At 42.2% G+C, this 24,730-nt stretch overlaps 1 protein-coding gene across 13 annotated transcripts in view; it reads left to right on the top strand.

Annotated features, from left to right (window-relative positions):
• Positions 1 to 1,210: 1,210 nt before the first annotated feature.
• R3HDM2 (R3H domain containing 2) overlaps positions 1,211 to 24,730 on the top strand; it is a 161,647-nt gene continuing 138,127 nt past the window's right edge. For all 13 annotated transcript variants that reach the window (XM_052641446.1, XM_052641447.1, XM_052641453.1 and 10 more), the window contains exon 1: positions 1,211 to 1,298. The gene's annotated coding sequence lies outside the window, so the exon portion shown is untranslated. The remainder of the gene's footprint in view (positions 1,299 to 24,730) is intronic.

A 24,730-nucleotide genomic window follows, 5' to 3' on the forward strand; every position in this document is an offset into this window, starting at 1 on the left:
GGCCACTGCTGAGTTTTCCAAATTTGCTGGCCTATTGAGTGCAGCACTTTCACAGGAGCAGCATCTTTTAGGATTTGAAATAGCTGAATTGGAATTCCATCACTTCCACTAGCTTTGTTCACTAGTGATGCTTCCTAAGGCCCACTTGACTTCACATTCCAGGATATCTGGCTCTAGGATGGTGATCAGACCATCGTGATGATCTGGGTCATGATGATCTTTTTTGTATAGCTCTTCGGTGTATTCTTGCCGTCTCTTCTTAATATCTTCTGCTTCTGTTAGGTCCATACTATTTCTGTCCTTTATTGTGCCCATCTTTGCATGAAATGTTCCCTTGGTATCTCTAATTTTCTTGAAGAGATCTCTAGACTTCCCCATTCATTGTTTTCCTCTATTTCTTTGCACTGATTGCTGAGGAAGGCTTTCTTGTCTCTCCTTGCTATTCTTCTGAATGGTTGTCTGAGGAGGCCTTACAAACAGCTATGAAAAGAAGAGAAGTGAAAGGGAAAGAAGCAAAGTAAAGATATACCCATTTGCAACCTACTTTACGTCGAGTTAAATTTTTACATCAAAGAAAAAATGGACATTTACCTACTACATGATCTTTATCCATTTATACTACAAGTATGTACTCCATATACCCTGTTTTGGGAGCAGGAGTTACAGTCCTAGGTGAAAGGCTATTTTGAAAGTACTCTGTAAACTTAAAATTTTCAGTTATTAGTATCATGTTTAAATCAAGGGTAACTCTGACAGGCTTGATCTGTTTCGGGTGAACTAAGGGGCGCAGTGGATCTGGATTGGCGGGTGAAGGCATAGGTAACGGAGCGGAAGCGACAGAGTTGAGAGCGTGAGTGAGCGCACGGGGTAGGTGGGTGAACACGCAGCGGGGGATCTGCAGGCGTGGAGACAGGCACACAGGAAGCACAGAAGCGCCGGGCGCAGGACGCGGTGACGACTACGCCGGACGTGGTGACGTAGGGCGCAGGCCGCAGCGGGGGGCGGACTCTGGGCCTTTCTTCCCCTTCTGATTTTCCCCCTCCCCCCTTTTCTCCCTTTCCGGGTTTGGTTTCCCCCTTTTCTCCCCCTCTCCCCCTTCCTTCCCAAGCCCCTTTCCCCTCCCCCGCCCCAGTCCCCCCTGCTCCCCCGCCCTGGGTCCTGGGGAAACCCCCGCTGAGAAGAGCCCGCCCCCAGAAGCGCGCCGCCGCCGGCCGTCGGGGCCGAGCCGCAGCCGAGCGGCCGTGGGCCCGGGCGGCGGGCGGAGACGCTGGCGCCCTCCCCGCTACGGCCCGCGTGAGGTGAGGCCACCTCCGGGCCGAGGGGGCGGGCGACGCGGGCGGCCCGTGGGGAGGGGGCGTGGCGGCCGCGCGGGCGGGTGGGTGGCTGGGCGGAGGCCCCCTGGCCTGGGTTCCCCGCGCTGGCGCTGCCCGGACCCACGGGCGGTGGGTCGACCCGAGCCTCCGGTGAAGGACGGCTTGGAGGCCAGAGACGCCCCGGGTGTGTACCGGGAGCGCAGGCGAGAAGCGAGGGGCGCGGGGCGGGGGCTGGGGGGACTGGGGCCACCTGTGGCCTGTGCGGTGGGACCTAAAAACTTGCGCCCTTGTGCTCCAGGGTGACTAGTCCTATGTGTTTCTTGGATCTCCGTTTTTCTTCGAGCCTTGGAAAAATGGGAGGGAAAGATGTTGGAGTGTTTCAGATCTTGGTGGTGCCCGAGTTTATTAGAGGGACAGAGATTTGATTTGGAACATACAAGGAGATGTTTCTGGAGCTTAAAAGTTGGGCCTACGCTTCTTTTGCAGCTAACTCTTGAGGCTTTGAAAACTCTTCTCGGTTTTGATTATCTCTGGAGCCCCAAATTGCAACATTTGTGACCATTAGCCTAGTAACTCCACAGAGTATTTATTCATTCAAAATGAATTGTTCTTGGATAATGATGAAAAATGACCGAATAACAGTCCCAGAGGTTCATTAAACCAGAGACCGGTGTGGAAAAATTTAAATTCAGCTCTCAGTTGGATGGATGTCCTTCTGTGTTATTTTTTCCAAATAGACTTAACTAATATTGGGAAGCTTGAGCCCTGTGTTGGTGGTACGCAACATGGTGACTGGCGGAGGGAGGTGACAGGTTCCACTTAAGAACTTGCACAAATACCTAGCTTTTTTTTAAAAAAAATTGTATTTTTGGATAGTCAGATTGACATTTGACTCAGTTGCTTGTGCTCCTCTTTCTTCTTAATGCTTTTTTTCCCCCCTCGTTTTATTTCTCTTATCTCCCCGCCCTGAGGAGTCTGGGGCATCAAGACTAAAATGGCTTAAATAGTGGTAGAAAGTGGTAGTCAATTCAGTTCACTTTTAGTTGTATTTTTCCTTCCCTTTGCATTTCTCCACAGGGCTGAGAGAACGGAGAACCTTTCTTGAGGGTCTGATGAACTCTCAGCAAAAGTTGTATTACTAATTTTCACTAACAGTTAATAATATTTTACAGTGTTATTTTTCAGTGGTTAAATTCCAGTTAAGTGTCCACTGTATGATTTACACTATAGATCTTCAGTTTTAAAACAAAATTTTAAAAACTTGCGCATGTAAGAATAGGATGCTTGATTTTTTTAAATCGAAAGGAGTCTGAAGAGATGGCTTCCTTCCTGTATCAGAATAAAACCCAGAGACTTTACAGTCGTCTTTAAAGTCCAAGATCTGTAGCAGCCTTACCTGCTGCCCCATTCTTCCGCGCAGCAGCAAAGGCACTGGTCTCCTCACTGTTGCTTGAGCACTTAGGCACATCTGCCTCAGCAGCTGTGCTAGTGAGCCTTCCTGGATCACCTTTTTCTTATAAAGCTGCATAACCCTGTATCCTCACCTCCTTTAGGTCTTTACTCAAAAGTCACTCTAACAGTGACATTTCCTAGACATCTAAATTGCAAAGCCCTTCCTCCACATAGTTACATAACTTTCTATCCCACTTTGCTTTAATTTCCTCCTTACTCATCAACAGATAACATATATGTTTAGTCTCACCCTTTAGAAAATAAGCTTCATGAGGTTTAGATAATCTTTATCAGTTGCTGTATCCTCAGCTCTTAGCATAGCCCTTGACCTGTAGCAGGTGCTCAACAAATTTATTGACTAGGTAGAGTAGTTTTATTCTTGAACGCTCTCATTGTCATAAGTGAGAGACATGGATTTCCGCTAGGCTTTTATAAGCTATTTATTGGAAGAACTTGAGATTTTTTTTCTGTCAGTTCTTGCCACGTTTCTGTTTTGACAGAAGTCTTGTGTTTTCAGGTTTTTGAGTGAAAGCACTTTGAAAGCAGAGAGGATGGAGTGTGGTGTCTTAGAGGAAAATTATCTCAGATCTCATGTGGTCAGAATTTTCACTGTTTCAGGCTTTTCCTGGAGATTGGTTCACATCCTCGAAGAGACAAATATCACCATCCTTACCTCTTTGGCCTCAGAACTAAGTAGGCTGGTTCCACTGAATTTTTCAGTAGACTGAAGATGTTACTATTACAGTCTGGGCTGTATGGGTTAGATTCCCCCCCCCCCCGCCCCCCCCATTTATGTGGAGACAGTTGAGCTTGAAAACTTGAGTAAGAAAACCCTTCTCTAACAATGGTGGAGTGTTTGATTGTGGGGAACATCTGATCCTTCTTTCCACAAACCCATTTTTGGGGTCATTTTTAGCAACTAAATTAAGTCTGAGGATAAAGGAGCAGGCCCCCCGAGTTCTGTGGATTTTCTGTCATTTATTTTTTCCTTGCTTATTTCTTGACTGGTGTATTTGTTATCTTCATTGACCTTCTGGCTAAAGTGGCCTGGATGAGATTTCTCTCTGGGGGCAGCCCTGGCTACTGTTTTTCAGCTTAGGAAGGTGAAAGGGGTGAGAGAGTGCTTTTAACACTTTGTAAGAATGCTGGTTGCAAAGCTGTTTTTATTTAAATTTTTATCAGGACATTGAAAGCTTCCAATCCTATGAGAGAAAGGTTTGAGTTGGGGGTGAGAGTATGGGAGAATTGGGGATCGTGTATATTGGATTGGGTCTGATGCTGTTATTATTAATGTAGAGAGGTATATTCTCGTTTTGTGAATACTTTCTGGTAAAATTTTGGCACATTGATAAAAGCTTCTACCACATTTGTTCCTTTTAAAGTCCTTTCACAAAGTTTCTAGGAAGTCTGTCTCAGTACCTAGAGATACTCAAACATCTTACATTCTCACCTCTTAAGAGATAAATACTGTACTGAGTACTGATGTTTTAGTGTAGGTAATGGTTTCTGAATGAGGTATTGCTTGTTCCTGTGCCAGGTCTCTTCATGAGCTCGAGGAAAGCTTTTAGGAGAAAGCAAGTTTTGAGGAAGGGATAAAAGTGCTGCGTTTTCATTACATGGCTCCGGGAAGTACAGAGGAGAGAATTTTATGAAATTCTGTGTGTGTTCAGATGGGTGTTGTTTTTATTTTATTTTTCCTTCTGTGTCTACTAGTGAGATGGGATAAAGGACTCTAACTGTCGCTCTGTGAAATGTGCTGCCAACTTACAAGTAGGGAAAATAACTGGACTCATGGCTTGAATATGTGTGCATGAATACAGTTGGTGGGTCTAATTTTAGAGACCGTCTTCATACACAGTGGCTTTAGTATTTTCCTCCTGCTGTATCCTTTCACCCTCTGTAGAAAACATTCCACTTCATTGTCTTTTCTGGTTACCTTTTGTTCTTACTATGGTTGCCACTTTGGTAAAGTAGCACTTGTTGCATCTCTCTGATGAAGTTATTCTGTCTGTTCCTTCTTAAATTTGAGTTTATTTCTGAAAACAGATATAGATAGGAAAGATTTCTTAACCTTGATCTGTTTTAATTCCTTTTTGAGTTCCCTTAGATTTCCTTAGCATGTGTGTGTTTTCTCCAACTCTTAAAAAAATAGGTGTTGAAAGCCCTAATTACAGTAATCTGCAGTGCTTCGATCATTTTTACTTGGGCTGTATGAAAGGAAAGATTTGGGGATGTTTTGTAAATCCAGGCACTTTTTGCTTTTCTGCAAGATCTGTTGTGAGTTGTTCAATCCAGTTGTTTGATGCTATACTGGGAAAACCGTTTCTGCTTTCTAGTTTTTGTTTGTTTAATTAATTAATTAGTTAATTTGGCTGCATCGGGTCTTAGATGCATCATGCGGGATTTTTCACTGTGGCGCTCAGACTCCAGTTGCGGTGAGCAGGCTTAGTTGCTCCAGCATCTGGGATCTTCATGCCCCTGATCAGGGATCGAAACCTATATCCCCTGCATTGCTAGGCGGATTCTTAACCATTGGACCATCACAGAAGTCCTGTCAGCTTTCTAGTTTTGACAGTAAGTTTCCTGGAATGTTTTAAAAAAGAACTAATCAAATTGGGAACCCCAGCCTGGAGATGAGAGAGGATAAGGAGAAAAGGTAAAGAAAAAAACAAACACCCTAAAGCTCAGGCAGTCATGTCTCCAGTAGTCAAAACACTTCTGGTAATTTTTAAAAGACACTTTATTCTATCCCTCCTTAATTTGTATACCACAAGGGACAAAAAAATCTTTGCAGTCTCTTTAACTGCTAGGAGATAATTTTTAGACCTTTCTGGGTATTTTCTTGGGGGAACAAAATGGAACAAAATGAAGCCAGTTGTTAAGTGTTCTTGTAAGGTCTCTTGCCTGACTTAGACCAATGCACTAAAGGTGTTAGTTTTGTTTTGCAGCTTGTGTTTGTTTTTCATTGAAGACTAAGACTCTTTTGCAGGCAAGTAAAAACTGTAGTTTTATACCCATACAATTACTTTGAGGTCCCAAAATATCTCAGCTTGAGTCCTTATCCTGTAGAGCTAGAAGTGTAAAGATAAATGAGGTAATCAGCAGGGTTTAAAATAATCAGTCCAGCGATTAGGACTCTGTGCTTTCGCTGCTGAGGGGCTGCGTTCAATCCCTGGTGGAGAAACTAAGATCCCGCAAGCCTCGTGGCGTGGCCAAAAAAATAAAAAAATGAAGCTCTATAAGTTAAAAAAGAAACAGTTCAATTTCTTTTTTCGTTTTTAAATTAATTTTTATTGGAGTGTAGTTGATTTACAGTGTTGTGTTTGTTTCTGCTATATAGCAGAGTGAATCAGTTATACATACATCCACTCTTTTAGAATTTTCCCCATATAGCTCATTACAGAGTTATTAATTAATTACAGTTTATTTATTTATTTTTGGCTGTGCTGGATCTTCATTGCTGTGCAGGCTTTTCTCTGGTTGCAGCAAATGGGCTACTCTCTAGTTGTGGTGCTCACACTTCTCATTGCGGTGGCTTCTCTCGTTGCTGAGCAGGGGCTCTAGGGGGGTGGGCTTCAGTAGTTGCAGCACATGGCTCAGTAAATTTTTGTTTGTGAGCCTGTGCTCTGGAGGATAGGCTCAGTAATTGTGGCACGTGGGCTTAGTTCCTCTGTGGCAGGCATGTGGGATTGTCCCTGATCAGGGATCAAACCCGTGTCTCCTGCGTTGACAGGCATATTTTTTATCACTGAGCCACCAGGATGCCCTTTAATTAATTTTTATTAAGGTATAGTTGCTTTGCAATGTTGTGCTAGTTTCTGCTGTATAGCAAAGTGAATCAGCTATGTGTGCACGTGTGCCAAGTCACTTCAGTCGTGTCAGACTTTCTGCAACTCTATGGACTATTATAGCCTGTCAGGTTTCTCTGTCCATGCGATTCTCCAGGTAAGAATGCTGGAGCGGGTTGCCATGTTGTCCTCCAGGGGCTCTTCCCAACCCAGGGATCGAAACTGTGTTTCTTGCATCTCCTGCATTAACGGCAGACTGCTGCTGCTGCTGGTGCTGCTGCTAGTTACCGCTATTTACCACTAGCGCCACCTGGGAAGCCTGAATCAGCTATCAGTTCAGTTCAGTCAATCAGTCGTGTCCGACTCTTTGCAACCCCATGAATTCAGACTCAAATTGAAGAAAGTAGGGAAAACCGCTAGACCATTCAGGTATGACCTAAATCAAATCCCTTATGATTATACAGTGGAAGTGAGAAATAGATTTAAGGGCCTAGATCTGATAGATAGAGTGCCTGATGAACTATGGAATCAGCTATACATACACATATATCTCCTCTTTTTTAGATTTCCTTCCCATTTAGGTCACCACAGAGCATTGAGTAGAGTTCCCTGTGCTGTCTAGTAGTTTCTCATTAGTTGTCTATTTTATACATAGTATCAATAGTGTGTATATGCGGATCCCCATCTCCCAGTTCATCCCACCCCTGAAATACTCTGAAACCCAGATTTCAGAGTATTGATTCCCTGTTCTGTACAGTAGGTTCTTACTGTTGTGTTGTTGTGTAGTTGCTAAGTCATGTCCAACTCTTTGGTGACCCATGGACTGTAGCCTGCCAGGCTCTTTTGTCCTTGGAATTTCCCAGGCAAGAATACTGGAGTAGGTTGATATTTCCTTCTCCAGGGCATCTTTACCACCCAGGGATCTAACCTGTGTCTCCTGCATTAGCAGGTGGATTCTTTTACTAATGAGCCACCTGGGAGGCCCAGATTCTTATTAGTTATCTATTTTATATATAGTAATGTGAATATGTCAATCCCAGTTTCCCAGTTATTCCTCACCCCCTACCCCTTTGGTAACTATAAGTTTGTTTTCTATTTTCATGACTTTATTTCTGTTTTGTAGATAAGTTCATTTGTACCATTTAAAAAAAATTCTACATATAAGCAATATCATATAATATTTGTCTTTCTCTGTCTGACTTAGTTCTTTCAGTATGATGATCTCTAGGTCCATCCTTGTTGCTGCAAATGCTATTTCATTCCCTTTTTGAGGCTGAGTAATATTCCGCTATATAATGGATCTTCCTGGTGCCTACAGTGCGGGAGACCTGGGTTCAATCCCTGGGTCGAGAAGATCTCCTAGAGAAGCAAATGACAACCCACTCCAGTATTCTTGCCTGGAAGATCCCATGGACGGAGGAACCTGGTTGGGCTACACATATATACACACATGTATATGTATCACGTCTTTTTTATTCCTCTGTTTATGGACATTTAGGTTGCTTCCATGTCCTGGCTATTATAAATAGTGCTGCTCTGAACATTGGGATGCAGGTATCTTTTTGAATTATGGTGTTCTCCTGGTTTATACCTAGGAGTGGGACTGCTGGATCATGTGGTAGTTCTTTTTTTACTTTTTTAAGGAACCTCCATACTGTTCCCTGGGGCTTCCCTGGAGAAGAATCCGCTTCTGGGGCTCAGTGGTAAAGAATTGGCCCGCCAGTGCAGGAGATGCAGGTTTGATCCCTGGGTTGGGAAGATCCCCTGGAGAAGGAAATGGCAACTGACTCCAGTATTCTTGCCTGGGAAACCCCACGGACAGAGGAACCTGGCACACTACAGTCCATGGAGTTGCAGAGTTGGACATGACTTAGTGACTAAACAACAAACAAATAATACTGTTCTCCATAGTGGCTGTACCAATTTACGTTCCCTCCAACAGTGTGGGAGCGTTTTCTTTTCTCTATACCCTCTCTAGCATTTATTATTTGTAGATTTTTTGATGATGGCCTTTTGACCAGTATGAGGTGATACTTCATTGTAGTTTTGATTGCCTTTCTGTAGTAAGGCAAATGTTGAGGATATTTTCATGTGCCTACTGGCCCTCTGTATGTCTTATTTGGAGAAATATCTATTTAGATCTTCCACCCATTTTTTGATTTTTTTTTTTTTTTAATTGGGCTTCATGAGCTGCTTGTATATATTTGGAGCTTAATCCCTTGTCTGTTGCTTCATTTGCAAATACTTTCTTTCATTCTGAGGGTTGCCATTTTGTTTATGATTTCCTTTGCTGTGCAAAAACTTTAATGAAATAACTTAGTTTATTTCTAATTGGTATTTGTTGATTTTCCATCTGTGAGGCAGTGGGAAAAGAAAGAGAAAAAAGTGACTTGCAGACCAGTCAAGTTCTCACTTGATCTTTTGGAGGTAATGTGTTTTGATAGTATTTATTTGTCTGTTTTTGGCTGTGCTGGGTCTTCATTGCTGTGTGGGCTTTTCTCTAGCTACAGCCAGTGGGGTCTGCTCTTTGTTGTGGTGCGCAGGCTTCTCATTTCCATGACTTCTCAGTCTCTAGGGCGTGCGGACATCAGTAGTTGTGGTTCCTGGGCTTAGTTGCTCTGCAGCATCCCTTCCCGTACCAGGGATCAAACCATGTCTCTCCTTGGCAGGTGGATTCTAACACTGAGCCACCAGGGAAGCCCTGGAGGTAATTTCTTTAAGTTAATTTTTATTGGAATATATTTGCTTTGCAATGTTGTGTTTCTGCTGTACAGCGAAGTTAATCAGTTATACAAACACGTGTATTTATATGTAAATCCCACCCTTTTTAGATTTGCTTCCTGTTTAGGTCACCACAGAGCTCTGAATAGAGTTCCCTGTGCTATACAATAGGTTCTGATTAGTTTTCTGTTTTATATGTAGTAGTATATATATGTCAATCCCAATCTCCCAATTCATCCCATCCACCCCCTTCCCCTTTGATATCCATAACTTTTTTCTCTACATCTGTATTTCTGCTTTGCAAATGAGTTCATCTGTACCATTTTTCTAGATTCCATATAAAAGCATTAATATATGGTATTTGTTTTTCTGTTTGACTTAACTCCATTCAGCATGATGATCTCTTACTTCTGTCCATGTTGCTGCAAATGCACTATTTCATTCCTTTTCATGACTGAATAATATTTCACTGTATATATGTTTCACATCTTCTTTATCCATTCCTTTGTTGATGGACATTTAGGCTACTTCCATGTCCTGGCTATTATAAGTAGTGCTGCAGTGAATGTTGGGATGTTTGTATGTTTTTTTTTGTGTGTGGGAAATATAATTGCTTTACAATGTTATGTCAGTTTCTGCTGTACAACAAAATGAATTAGCTATTTGTATACATACATCCCCTCCCTCTTGAACCTCTTTCTTTCCCATCCCACGCCTTCCTTCCACCAATGTAGGTCATCACAGAGGACCAAGCTGGTCTCCCTTGTTACACTGCAACTTCCCACTAGTTATTTTATACACATTAATGTGTGTGTATACATTATACATTATGTAGATTATTACATATACATACGTACATTATATACATTACGTACAATGTATATATGTCAGTCCTGCATTGCAGTTTGTCTTAACCCTCAGCTTCTTCCCCATGTGTCCACAGTCTGTTCTCTGTGTCTGTGTCTTTAATCCTGCCTTGCAAACAAACTCATCTGTACCATCTTTCTAGATTCCATACATATGAATTAATATATGATACTTATTTTTTTCTTTCTGACTTACTTTACTCTATATGACAGACTCTTGGTCCACCCACATCACTGCAGATGACCTAGTTTTATTACTTTTTTATGGCTAATAGTTCAGTGTATATATGTACCACATCTTTGTCCATTCATCTGTCAATGGATATTGAGGTTGCTTCCATGTTCTGGCTATTGTAAAGCATGCTGCAATGATCATTGGGGTACATGTGTCTTTTTGAATTATGGTTATTATGGTTTTCTCAGGGTATATGCATAGTAGTGGGATTGCTGGTTCACATGTTATTTCTGTCTTTTGTGGCTTTTAAAAATATTTATTTATTGTTGTGCTAGGTCTTCGGTGCTGTGTGCGGACTTTCTCTAGTTGGGGAGAATGGGAACTACTCTCTAGTTGCGACGCATGGGCTTCTCATTGCGGCAGCTCCTCTTGTTGTGGAGCACAGGCTCTAGGCATGCGGGCTTCAGTAGCTGGACCACACAGGCTCAGTAGCTATGGCGCACTACTCTGCCGAGGCACGTGGGACCTTCTTGGACCAGCGGTCAAACCTGTGTCCCCTGCACTGGCAGGCAGATTCTTAACCTGGACCATCAGGAAAGTCCCTCTTTTTAGCCTTTTAAGGAACCTCCATACTGTTCTCTGTTGTGGCTGTACCAATTTACGTTTCCACCAACAGTTTAGGAGGGTTTTCTTTTCTCCACACCATCTCCGGCATTTATTGTTTATAGATTTCTTTCTTTAAAAATTTTCTTTGTGTGTGTGTGTGTGTTTTATTATTTTTAGATTTTTTTGATGATGGCCATTTTGGAGGTAATTTTGCTCCCACTGCTAGTCTTCTATATAATTCTCGTCTAGTGTATAGCATAGAGGTAAACTTTTAATTATTAACTTGTTTCCTTTGCCACTTGATTCATTATCTACCTTATGTGATGTTTTTTGTGTGTTTCATGTTGATAACATTTGTGCTGCAGTGTTTATTATTAATAATGATCAAAACCATATTTCATATCTGCAAAGCATTTTCTTTTTCCTAAAAGCTCATCAAACCTTAAAGTGGTCAACATTCATATTAAAAGATAGATTTTCCAAGGATGCAGTTCATATTTTTGTGGGGGCAGTTTTTTTTGTTGCATGTGCCAGTTGCAAGGACTTTTGTCAGTTTTTAAGAATTTGTGCATGGTTTTGACACATGGGCAACACTATGGGCGTTCTTTGTGCCTTGGAGAAGAGTGGTTCAGACTTCTGTAAGCTTTGTAACAGAGCAAGGAGGAAAGGAATCAAGGCAGTGACAGCTCATACTTAATAAGTGATATATTTGAAATATAGTTTTCTTCCTGTGCTCAGCAAATTATGTTGTCTCCTTTGTGATTCTGTGGGAAAAGGGAGAAAGATCTAGGACAGTGACCAGCTGATAACTTGCAGGAAGCAATGTGCTATGACTGTGTAGAAGGCGAGTGGCCACTTAGTGTTTCTAAACCATTGGTGGGGCTGCTCCCACCAGCCGTCAACATCAGTGGGAAGAATATGGTGGGCCTTGTTAATTTAATGGATTTCTTTTCATCTTTAATTCAAGTTTTCTGGAGCATTTGTCACTTTTGACCCTTCTCTTTCTTAAAATGTTTTAGTGATACTACTTTCTTTTCCACTTGCATTCCTGGCCCTTTGTCCCCTGCTTGTCCCTTAAATATGTATTTTCCTTAAGGTTACTATTGTATTCTCTCTTTTTACCTCTGATTCTTAAACCTAATGCCATAAGCATCTCTTGGAGAATTTAGGAATGTGACTTACAAAAGCCTTCATGATCTCACCACTGCCAGCTGCTGTGACTTAACTTGTGCCTCATTTCCCTGTTCTTACTATTCCTTCATTACAGTTCTGTTTTATTTGCTCCATAGCACTTACCACTATCTTAGTTATCTCGTTTGTTTTCTTGTCTATAGTCTGGCCATAGCCAAAACCTCAAACCTGTAAGTACAGGGATCTTGTTTATTTTGTAACTGCTGTATTCCTTGTGCCTAGAATGGTCTTTCAGGACACATTTATGGAATGAATGAATGAGTGAATGGGTGAAACATGGGTTCCTGGGCTTATGCCCAGGGATTTTGACTTAGTAGGCTTGGGATGGAGCCCAGGAATTTGTGTATTAGCAAACATTCCAGGTATTTGTGATGTCTCTGGTCAGTTGTCTTGGATAACATTTAGAAGAATATTGTCCTACATAGTTTGTCACATATCTACCCGGATAGCTTCACGTGGCATCTGTTATAAGCTGGCAATTTGTAATTCTCTGTGTCCAATTTGATATTTTACCTGAGGTGCTGCTGCTGCTGCTGGCTAAGTCGCTTCAGTCATGTCTGACTCTGCGACCCCACAGACAGCAGCCCACCAGGCTCCCCAGTCCCTGGGATTCTCCAGGCAAGAACACTGGAGTGGGTTGCCATTTCCTTTTCCAATGCATGAAAGTGAAAAGTGAAAGTGAAGTCACTCAGTCGTGCCCGACTCTATGCGACCCCATGGACAGCAGACCACCAGGCTCCTCCGTCCACAGGATTCTCCAGGCAAGAGTACTGGAGTGGGGTGCCATTGCCTTCTCCATTTACCTGAGCACTAGGTTCATTTATTCAGTGATCTCTTGAACATCTCCATATGACTGCCACACAGCATCTCAGACTCAGTATGACCAAAGCATAAATGAATTCTTTTTTCTTTGAATTATACTGCCTAGTTGTGTAAGCTAGAAACCTGGATATCATACTTTAGTCATTCTTACTGTTTGATATTAAGTAATCATGCAGTTAGGTAGCCTCTTATCTGCTCAATTTCTGATGAATCTTTTTAATTTCTCTCCATCAGCATTGCTACCATCATCTCTTATTTGGATAAGTGTAATGGCCTTTAACTGGCTTCCTTGCCCTAGTCTTATTCCTTCTAATATTTCATTTAGTTTTACCCTTCTGCCAAAGAAAACTGAAGTCTGTTGTTTTCTCCAGCTTAATTTTAAATGTCATCTTGCTCCCAGTACAAAGGCTCAGCCAAACACACACACACAGGGATTTCCCTGGTGGTCTAGTGGTTAAGGCTCTGTGCTCCTGATGCAGGGAGCATGGATTTGACTCCTGGTTGGGGAACTAAGATCACATGCTGAATGGCCAATAAATAAAATAAAGCATCTATATATGTATAATTTATTCATCTGTGCCAGGTCTTAGTTGTGGCATGTAGAATCTAGTTCCCTGATAAGGGATTGAACCTGAGCCCCCTGCATTGGGATCGTGGAGTCTTACACAGACACACACACAGCTTGTTTTATCTTACCTGCCTTATATTTTGCTCTTTTTCACTTTGTTTTCAGGGTTAGGCTTCAGCTACAGATGAATTCCTTGTTCATTTACCTTCCCTGTTCTCACACCTTGCCACGCTTGGGTACACCATTGTTTCAACAGGGCACCTCTGCACCCCAAAACAACAGATGCCCTCCTTCGCTTAGGTGTAATGTTCTGGAACCCTTCGGGGCATCCCAGACTTCTCATTTTGTCTGCCTTTTTTGAACCAGTTTTCACAAATCTGGATTCCTCCTTGTCTTTACCATATTTCCCTCTGTACATTCATTCTGAGTTTCCTGCTCACACTGAAGTTAAATTTTCTAGAATCATCATCTCTCCAGTGCCAAAAGAGCTCTCTAGAGCATGTGATTTTTGTCTTATTCCTCTACTAGGTGTAAAGGAAAAGAGAAGAAAAGAAAAATAATTAGATAATTTGAGGTATATGTTCTAGAGGTCTGTTGTCTAGATTGTGATTTGGCCAGTTTGCTGTTTTTTTGGCTGTGCCACTTGGGATCTTAGTTCTCCAACCAGAGGTTGGATTGAACCTGTGCCCCTGCAATGGAAGCACATAGTACGGTGGTGGCATTAGCACTTTGCGGTGCATCTCATTGATTTGCTGAACATATTTTTCAGATGTAATGGTTTCCGCTGGATTCAGAAAGCAGTTGTGAATCAGACTGGCAGCAGACCCCCAAACAGTGACCAAGACCTTTTTTTGATGCAAGTTTGGCTTTGGGAAGCGCTTTGCAGCTTCTCGGTCCTCCCACTGAGCTGGTCACCACTGATCGTTGTATACAGTCCACTTTTTGTTGCCCGTCACAATTTGATCGTGACATGGTTCATCGTTGTTGCATAGAATACGAGAAGATGACACTTGTAAAGGACGCTTTTTTGATTTTCAGTCAGCTTTTGAGGCACTCATTTATCAAGCTTTTTTACCTGTCCGGTTTGCTTCAAATGCTGAACAAATGGTCGACATCGAGTTCTTTGGCAGCTTCTCGTGTAGGTATAAGAGGATTAGCTTTGATGATTGCTCTCAGTTGGTCATTGTCAACTTCCAGGGGTCAGCACAGTGCTCCTCATCTTCAAAGCTCTCTTCTCCTTTGCAGAACTTGAACCGCCACCTCACTATGTGTTCATTAGTAGTTCCTGAGCCAAATGTGTTGTTGATGTTGCAAGTTGTCTCTGCTACTTTCCCACCCATTTTGAACTGGAATAAGAAAATCACTCGAATTTGCTTTTTGTCTAACATATCATTAGTCTAAAGTAAGTATAAAATAAATGGCAAATAATAAGTCATTAGCAAAAAACATAAAGCAAGAAATGCATAACATAACCACATTTGTTTAAGAATGTATTCCAATATCAAACGGCAAAGTTCAACGGTACAAAACCACAATTGCTACTGTACCAACCTAATATTTAAGCATTAGATGAGTTACTATTGTTAAAACACTCCCCTACTCCATATTAGACAAGAGTTTCCTTCATTGCATGTAGACAAAGCGGGCTATAGGCAGGATAAACACATACTAGTCTAATATATCGGAGAAGGCAATGGCACCTCACTCCAGTACTCCTGCCTGGAAAATCCCATGGACGGAGGAGCCTGGTGGGCTGCAGTCCGTGGGGTCACTAAGAGTCGGACACGACTGAGCAACTTCACTTTCACTCTTCACTTTCATGCATTGGAGAAGGAAATGGCAACCCACTCCAGGGTTCTTGCCTGGAGAATCCCAGGGACAGAGGAGCCTGGTGGGCTGCCGTCTGTGGGGTCGCACGGAGTCGGACACAACTGAAGTGACTTAGCAGCAGCAGAAGTAGCAGCAGCAGTCTAATATATCACTGTGTCCTGTGAAACCTAGTCAGCATTAGTGGATTTTTACTAACAAATGAACCCTCTTTCAGATTCATGACACACACACACGGTTTATTCAGATAAACTTGTCTGCTCATACATTGCTGCTGCTGCTGCTACGTCACTTCAGTCCTGTCCGACTCTGTGCGACCCCATAGATGTCACTGGGATTCTCCAGGCAGGAACACTGGAGTGGGCTGCCATTTCCTTCTCCAATGCATAAAAGTGAAAGTGAAGTCGCTCAGTTGTGTCCGACTCCTAGCGACCCCATGGACTGCAGCCCACCAGGCTCCTCCGTCCATGGGATTGTCCAGGCAAGAGTACTGGAGTGGGTTGCCATTGCCCTCTCCGGCTCATATATTGACCAGTGAGTAAAATAAGACATGTCTTCATAATGTCTTTTTACATTATAATTAGCTTTCTCTCCCAACATTGATTGTAAAATTTTCAAGCATACTGAAGAGTTGAAAGAATTTTACAGTTAATGTCCCTAATTCGCCTCTAAGAGCCAGTAATTAGTATTGTGCTCCATTTGCTATAGCACATATCCTGGCAGTATTTTTAACCGTAAAAAAACCAGGAAGGCAAAGAGGGTGTGCCCTTAGAGTATTTTCCCTATATGGTAATGCAAAAATATTTTTTCTTTCTTCTTAACTAAGTGAATGTGATGGCTGAAAAATTAAGTGTAATTGTTAAGATAGGATGACTGAAAGGAGTCAGACCTGTTAAGTTTCAGTGTAGGGTTTGTGAGGGAGTAAAATCAGAGCCAGTGCTTGAGACTTGAATTTTTAACCTTATTTGAGGTTCTTCGAGGCTTTTCTGTGTTTACCCTGGTGAACTCTGCTGAATCAGTGTCTTTATATGTAAAATGGAGTTGATGGTCTGTTGCCTTTTAGGATACCGGAAAATTGACTTCTGGAGGTATCTTAAGGTTAAGTATGATAATACTTCTTGATATATCTACTGATTTAAAATGTAAACAGTTGAGATTGAAGGTGCCCTTAATGAATTCTTAGGCTAGCTTCAATATTGTACTTCACCTATAGTTAGTAGGTGATACAGAAGAGAGACAAAGAGGTATCTACAGATATCAGTGAGCATACTTTCCATGTACCTGGGATGTATTTACATCTCTTGGTGGCCACAATCAGCAAGCATTGCCTACCTCACAGAAGGGTGAAAGTGAAAGTCGCTCACTTGTGTCCGACTCTGCGACCCCCATGGACTATGCAGTCCATGGGATTCTCCAGGCCAGAATACTGGAGTGGGTAGCCTTTCCCTTCTCCAGGGGATCTTCCCACCCCAGGGATTGAACCCATGTCTCCCCCATTGCAGGCAGATTCTTTACCAGCTGAGCCACAAGGGAAGCCCTAGAATACTGGAATGGGTAGCCTATCCCTTCTCCAGGAGATCTTCCTGACCTAGGAATCGAACCAGGATCTTCTGCATTGCAGGCAGATTCTTTGCTAATTGAGCTATCAGGGAAGCCTTCATAGAAGGATAGTTTATATTAAATATGATCAAATTACTAGTCTCTAAATGACGTTCTCTAGTGCTACTGAATAACAGAACAGCATTGAAGTTAATATTTGCAAAGATAAAATGGTGCTTTATTTCCATGCTTTGTTTTTTTTCTTTTTCTTCCTTTTTCTCGTTGGAATTAACATTGCTTTCATAACTGTTTTTCTGCCTATTGTAGACTGACTGGATTCAGCTATAGAATCTATTCAGATCCATAATGTGTTCTGAAAGAACAGACTCAGCTGTTCTTCTGTTCTTTCTGTTCTATCTTGTCCTTTATTGTAGACTTGTGCCTTGTTCATTTCCCAAAGTAGGGTACACAGATTTAGCCACACACATACATGTGCACACACAGTGCCACCTGAGGCCCTCTGAAATGATTACAGATTTTATTTTTCTAAGTCTATTTCTTTTTAAAAAATCGTTTTTGGCGGTGCTGGGCCTTTGTTTCTGCACAGGGGCTTTCTCTGGTTGTGGTGTGTGGGCTTCTCACTGCAGTGGCTTCTCTTACTGTGGAGCACAGGCTGTGGTCACCTGGACTTCAGTGGTTGCAGCGTGTGGGTTCAGTAGTTACGGCTCGTGGGCTCTAGAGCTTAGGCTCAGTCGTCATGGCTCAGGGCGTTAGTTGCTCTGTGGCATGTGGAATCTTACCAGACAGGGATCGAACTGATGTCCCTTGTATTGCAAGGCAGAGTCTTAACCACTGGACCACCAGGGAAGCCTGGTTATAGATTTTCAATTTAGAATTACCAGCATTCACTTGCTACTGTTTCATCTTACAAACCCAGCTTTTCCTTTGATATACCAAGAGCCTAGTACATTTCTAAGCTACAGTATTAGCTTAGAAATCAGAGGAACTCAGTTTGCTATTGGTCTTTGTTAGAATAAACATCACCCATATGTTTTCTGTCCAGGTTAATTCTTTATTAGAAGGTATTCTCTTAGTTTCTGGTTCTTCTCTATTTTTACAATAGAAAGAGTGATCTTCAAGTCAGGTTTACAGAACTGCTTCCAAAGTAATGCATCAAGAAAATTTATGAAAAGAACAACTCATTCATTTACTCAGCTGTTTAACAGGTACCTGTGATAGATTATATACTAACGATAAGATAGATGCGACATCATCCTTAATTGTCAAGGATTGTCATCATTCCCTATTGTCCCTATTTCATGTTTTATTTTTATAGATTAAAAAAAAGTAAATAAACTACAAGGTCATGAGTGTTACAGTTCAGTTCAGTTGCTCAGTTGTGTCTGACTCTTTGCAACCCTATGGACTGCAGCACGCCAGGCCTCCTTGTCCATCACCAACTCCCAGAGTTTACCCAAACTCATGTCCATCAAGTTGGTGATGCCATCCATCCATCTCATCCTGTCGTCCCCTTCTCCTCCTGCCCTCAATCTTTCCCAGCATCAGGGTCTTTTCAAATGAGTCATTTCTTCGGATCAGGTGGCCAAAGTATTGGAGTTTCAGCTTCAACATCCAATGTTTAATATCCACATGCCACAGAGCAACATCCAGTGTTCGTTCCAGTGAACACTCAGGACTCATTTCCTTTAGGATGGACTGGTTGGATCTCTTTGCAGTTCAAGGGACTCTCAGGAGTCTTCTCCAACACCACTGTTCAAAAGCATCAATTCTTTGGTGCTCAGCTTTCTTTATAGTCCAACTCTCACATGCATACATGACCACTGGAAAAACCATAATTTTGACTAGACGGACCTTTGTTGGCAAAGTAATATCTCTGCTTTTTAATATGCTGTCTAGGTTGGTCAAACTTTTCTTCCATGGAGCAGCCATCTTAATTTCATGGCTGCAGTCACTATCTGCAGTGATTTTGGAGCCCAAGAAAATAAAGTTTGCCACTGTTTCCACTGTTTCCCCATCTGTTTGCCATGAAGTGATGGGACCAGATGCCATGATCTTAGTTTTCTGAATGTTGAGCTTTAAGCCAACTTTTTCACTCTCCTCTTTCACTTTCATCAAGAGGCTCTTTAGTTCTTCTTCACTTTCTGCCATAAGGGTGGTGTCATCTGCAGATCTGAGCTTATTGATATTTCTCCCGGCAATCTTGATTCCAGCTTGTGCTTCTTCCAGCCCAGCGTTTCTCATGATGTACTCTGCATATAAGTTAAACAAGCAGGGTGACAATATACAGCCTTGACGTACTCCTTTCCTGATTTGGAACCAGTCTGTTGTTCCATGTCCAGTTCTAACTGTTGCTTCCTGACCTGCGTACAGATTTCTCAAGAGGCAGGTCAGGTGGTCTGGTATTCCCATCTCTTGAAGAATTTTCCACAGTTTCTTGTGATCCACACAGTCAAAGACTTTGACGTAGTCAATAAAGCAGAAATAATTGTTTTTCTGGAATTCTCTTGCTTTTTCGATGATCCAGTGGATATTGGTGATTTAATCTCTGGTTCCTCTGCCTTTTCTAAAACCAGCTTGAACATCTGGAAGTTCACCGTTCGTGTATTGTTGAAACCTGGCTTGGAGAATTTTGAGCATTACTTTACTAGCATGTGAGATGAGTGTAATTGTGCAGTAGTTTGAGCATTGCCTTTCTGGTTCCATCACTTCATGGCAAATAGATGGGAAAACTGGAAACAGTGGCAGACTTTATTTTCTTGGGCTCCAAAATCACTGCAGATAGTGACTGTAGCCATGAAATTAAGACGGTTGCTTCTTGGAAGAAAAGTTTGACTAACTTAGACAGCATATTAAAAAGCAGAGACATTACTTTGCCAACAAAGGTCCGTCTAATCAAAGCTATGGTTTTTCCAGTTGCCTTTGGTATTGCCTTTCTTTGGGATTGGAATGAAAACTGACCTTTTCCAGTCCGGTGGCTGCTGCTGAGTTTTCCAAATTTGCTGGCATATTGAGTGCAGCACTTTAACAGCATCATCTTTTAGGATTTGAAATAGCTCAACTTGAATTCCATCACCCCCACTAGCTTTGTTTATAGTAATGCTTCCTAAGGCACACTTGACTTCACATTCCAGGATGTCTGGCTCTAGGTGAGTGATCACACCATCATGATTATCTGGGTCATGAAGATTTTTTTTGTACAGTTCTTCTGTGTATTCTTGCCACCTCTTCTTAATATCTTCTGCTTCTGTTAGGTCCCTACCATTTCTGTCCTTTATTGTGCACACCTTTGCATGAAATGTTTCCTTGGTATCTCTAATTTTCTTGAAGAGATCGCTAGTCTTTTCCGTTCTGTTATTTTCCTCTATTTCTTTGCACTGATCACTCAGGAAGGCTTTCTTACCTCTCCTTGCTCTTCTTTGGAACTCTCCATTCAAATCGGTATATCTTTCTTTTTCTCCTTTGCTTTTCGCTTCTCTTCTTTTTCACAGCTATTTGTAAAGCCTCCTCAAGACAGCTGTTACAAGGTGGTAATAAAATGTAATATGAGAGCAAGGAGAAAGAATGCTTAATTCTAAATGACAGGTTCAGAATCAACTTTTCAGAGAAGGTAAAATTTGAATTAGTCTCAGTGGACTCATTAATTCAACCAGTGTATAAATAGCTACCGGATTAGGTGCTGCTGATGCAGCTAAGTCGCTTCAGTTGTGTCTGACTCTGTGCGACCCCATAGACGGCAGCCCACCAGGCTCCCCTGTCCCTGGGATTCTCCAGGCAAGAACACTGGAGTGGGTTGCCATTTCCTTCTCCAATGCATGAAAGTGAAAGGTGAAAGTGAAGTCGCTCAGTCGTGTCTGACTCTTTGCGACCCCACGGACTGCAGCCTACCAGGCTCCTCCGTCCATGGGATTTTCCAGGCAAGAGTACTGGAGTGGGGTGCCATCGTCTTCTCCGGGATTAGGTGCTAGAGGTGTTAAAAAACAAGACGTAGTCCTTACCTTCAAACAGCGTAGACTGAGAAGTCAGTATACTGCAGCCTGATGAACTCTGAGCTAGAGGAATGCACAAAGTGCTCTGGAAGCACAGTAAAGATGTGGAAAGACTTCCTGTCAGAGAGTTAGGAATCTTGAAGGGGTGATAGGTAGTTAACCTGAAGGAGTTAACAAGGTGGACAGGTACTTACGAGGAAGAGAGTCCTAGGGGAGGAACTACGTACATAAAGGGTGGGGGTGTAGAGCTGAACAGCGTACTGCCTTTGTCCAACTTCAAGGACAGGTATGTGCCTTCATATGGGATGTTTATGGGGATTGTTTAGAGAAGAGGCTAGAGAGGTAGGTAGGGGCCTGATCTTGAAGGCCTTATTCATAGGCTGAAATGAATTTTGTGTTACAGTATGAAAACTATTGAAGGATTGTATTTTTAAAAGATTGCTTGTAGCAATGGGGGAACTGGATTGAAAAGTAGACTATAACCAGGGAGTCCAATTTAGGGGTAGTATATAATAAATAATCCAGATAACAGATTGTGAGGCTCTAACGTGGTCCTGCAAATGCATAGAGATGTACAGATTCAAGAGATGTTTAAAAGGTAGAATCTTTTAGACTTGGAATTGTGTGTGTGTGTGTTGTGTACGTATGTGAGTATAGTTGTAAGTGAGAGGGATGAGCTCTTGAATGATTCCTAGTTTTCTGGATTCCATGCCATGGTGGATGGTGACCATCATGAGTTAGGGATGGATGTTTGGAAATAAAGGTGAGGTGTTTGGTTTTGGACTGGTTGAATTTGAGGTATCTGTAGAACCCTTTGGAAATGTGTAATAGGAAATTAGATGGTTCAGTCTGGAGTTGAAGAGAGAGATCAGGGCTGGAGAGAGATTTAGGAGTCAACATCATATACATTGTAGTTGAAGGGATAGGTTTGGTTCCTCCAAGGATCATGTTAAGCCTGAAGACCTAAAGGCTGAGAGAGCCTTGGAGAACACTGACGGTTAAAGATGTGATCGGTGGCAGGAGCCCTGGAAGAAAATTGAGGAAGCCAGGAAGGTAGAGGGGAATCCAGTAAAGTGCATGTGATAGGATTTTAGAGGAGAAACTTTCAAAGAGGAGGAAGGTAATTGTGTTTGTGTGTAGTGGAAATGTCAAGTATAAAGACAGAAAGGACGTGAAAGTGTTAGTGTTGGTCAGTTGTGTCTGACTCTTTGTGACCCCATGGTTTGTAGCCCACCAGGCTCACCTGTCCATGGGATTTCCTAGGCAAGAATACTAGAGTGGATAGCCATTTCCTTCCGTGGGGGATCTTCCCAACCCAGGGATTGAACCTGCGTCTTCTGCATTGCAGGCAGATTCTTTACCGTCTGAGCCACCAGGAAGCCCTTACTTGGTGGATTTAGGTCATTGTTGACATCAGTGAGAGCAGGATCACTGGAGTGATGAGAGCAGAGGCAAAATTGCATTGAGTTGAGGAATAAACAGAAGGTGGGAGGAAGTAAACCATTTTTCAGGAAGATTACAAAGAGATGGAGAGAGGACAGTAGTGAGAGTAGGTGGAGTTCAGAGAAGAGTTTTTTAAAAAAAAACTAATCAACTTATTTATTTTTGGCCATGCTACATGGCATGTGGGATCTTAGTTTCCTCACCAGGAATTGGGGTGAGGATTGGGGTGAGGGATTGAACCTGCACCCCCTACATGGGAAGTGTGGAGTTGTAACCACTGGATTGCCAGGGAAGTCCCAAGGAAAAGTTTTTTAAGGTGAGAGACTTGAGCATATTTAAAGTTGTTCAGAGAATGAACAAGACATTAGAGAGTGGTGATAATGGAGTGAAGTCCTTGAGTGTGAAGAGAAGATAAACTCCAGAGCAGTTCAGTTCAGTTGCTCAGTTGTGTCCGACTCTTTGCAATACCATGGACTGCAGCACTCCATGCTTTGTCCATCACCAACTCCCAGAGCTTATTCAGACTTAGGTCCATTGAGTCGGTGATGCCATCCAATCATCTGGTCCTCTGTCGTCCCCTTCTCCTCCTGCCTTTAATCTTTCCCAGCATCAGGGTCTTTTCCAGTGAGCCAGTTCTTCACATCAGGTGGCCAAAGTATTGGAGCTTCAGCTTTAGCATCAGTCCTTCCAGTGATTATTCAGGGCTGATTTCCTTTAGGATTGACTGGCTTGATCTCCTTGAAGTCCAAGGGACTCTCAAGAGTCTTTTCCAACACCAGAGTTCAAAAGCATCAGTTTTTCGGTGCTCAGCTTTCTTTATGGTCCAACTCCCACATCCATACATGACTATTGGAAATATCATAGCTTTGACTAGATGGACCTTTGTTGGCAAAGTAATGTCTCTTGTTTTTTAATATGCTGTCTAGGTTGGTCATAGCTTTTCTTCCAAGGAGCAAGCGTCTTTTACTTTCATGGCTACAGTCACCATGTGCAGTGATTTTGGAGCGCAAGAAAATAAAGTCTGCCACTGTTTCCATTGTTTCCCCATCTGTTTGCCATGAAGTGATGAGATCGGATGCGATGATTTGTTTTTTGAATGTTGAGTTTTAAGCTAGCCTTTTCACTTCCATCAAGAGGCTCTTTAGTTCCTCTTCGCTTTCTGCCATAAGGGAGGTAGAATTATTTTTATGTCTTTCTTTAAGATAGAGGAAAAGGTCAAGAAAGGGATGGGGACAAATGCTTGGTCACTGAACAAAGGAGTTTGAGGGAGCTTCTGACTTCAGGGCCTTGCTATTCCTTGTGATGGAGGAGACTTATCCTTTTGGGTTAGGGGGCTGGTATGTTCTGATAAGAGAGTCGGTAAAATAGAGTCCTTGAGAAGAGACATAAATTTGAATAGCTGTTGAGAGAATGGGAAGGATAGTTGCCAAGGGGTTTGTTTGGCTGGGATGGCAAAGGTAGGGTGAGGTAGTATAAAGGTGGGAATGCATTTCAAGCAAATAGAATAGCCTGGGCAAAATCCCAGGACTGTTAAAGACTATGGTGTGTACGGAGAGGTAGCATTATTTTGATTGACTGGAGAGAATATCTGTAGAGCCTAATTTCATGGTAGGCTTTAAGAGTTATATTAAGGAATTTGAAATATTTTGAGGCAAAGAGGAACCTCTGAAGATTATCATCAGAGAAATGGAATGATTATTTTACAAGGGTAACTCTGGTACTAGTTTTGAAAAATACAGTGGCTTAAGAGTAAAGGGAGAGACGTTTGTTAGGGGGCTATTGTAGTCATGCAGAAGATGTTGAAATCAAGATAGAGATGGGTATGGTGGTAAGAAACAACCTTCAGATCTAAACAGCTTGAAACAGCAGTTTATTTCTCACACTGCATGTTCATCAGGATAGATTCGAATTTTAGTTATTCAGGGATAAAGGCTAAAAGGCCAGCAGAGGAGCTGCCATGGGAACATTGCCAGCTGCTTTGCTGGAGGAAAAAAAGAACTCTGGAGGTCTTGTCCCATTAACTGATTTCTCTGTCTATATATGATGGAAGTGGAGAAGAAGGGACAGGAGCTAAGACGATCAGATGGATTGAGGATATGGTACCAGAGTTTGGAAATTAGTTAAATATGGGAGGAGAGAGAAGTAATTGTGAACAGATGACTCTCAGTTTCTGTCTTAGGTGACTGGGCAGTGTTAACAGAGATAAGAAAGGGGGCAGGTTTTAGGAGTATCTAATTATATAAAGTAAATATTAACAGACCTAAAGGGAGAAGTAGACAGCAATACAGTAATAGGAGACCTTAATTCCCGACTTTTATCAGTGAGTAAGTCATCAAGACAGAAAATCAACAAGGAAACGTTGGCCTTAAATTACAAATTAGACAAGATAGACTTAACAGACATGTATGGAAC

Source organism: Budorcas taxicolor, chromosome 5, assembly GCF_023091745.1.
Source record: "Budorcas taxicolor isolate Tak-1 chromosome 5, Takin1.1, whole genome shotgun sequence".
NCBI lineage: Eukaryota > Metazoa > Chordata > Mammalia > Artiodactyla > Bovidae > Budorcas > Budorcas taxicolor.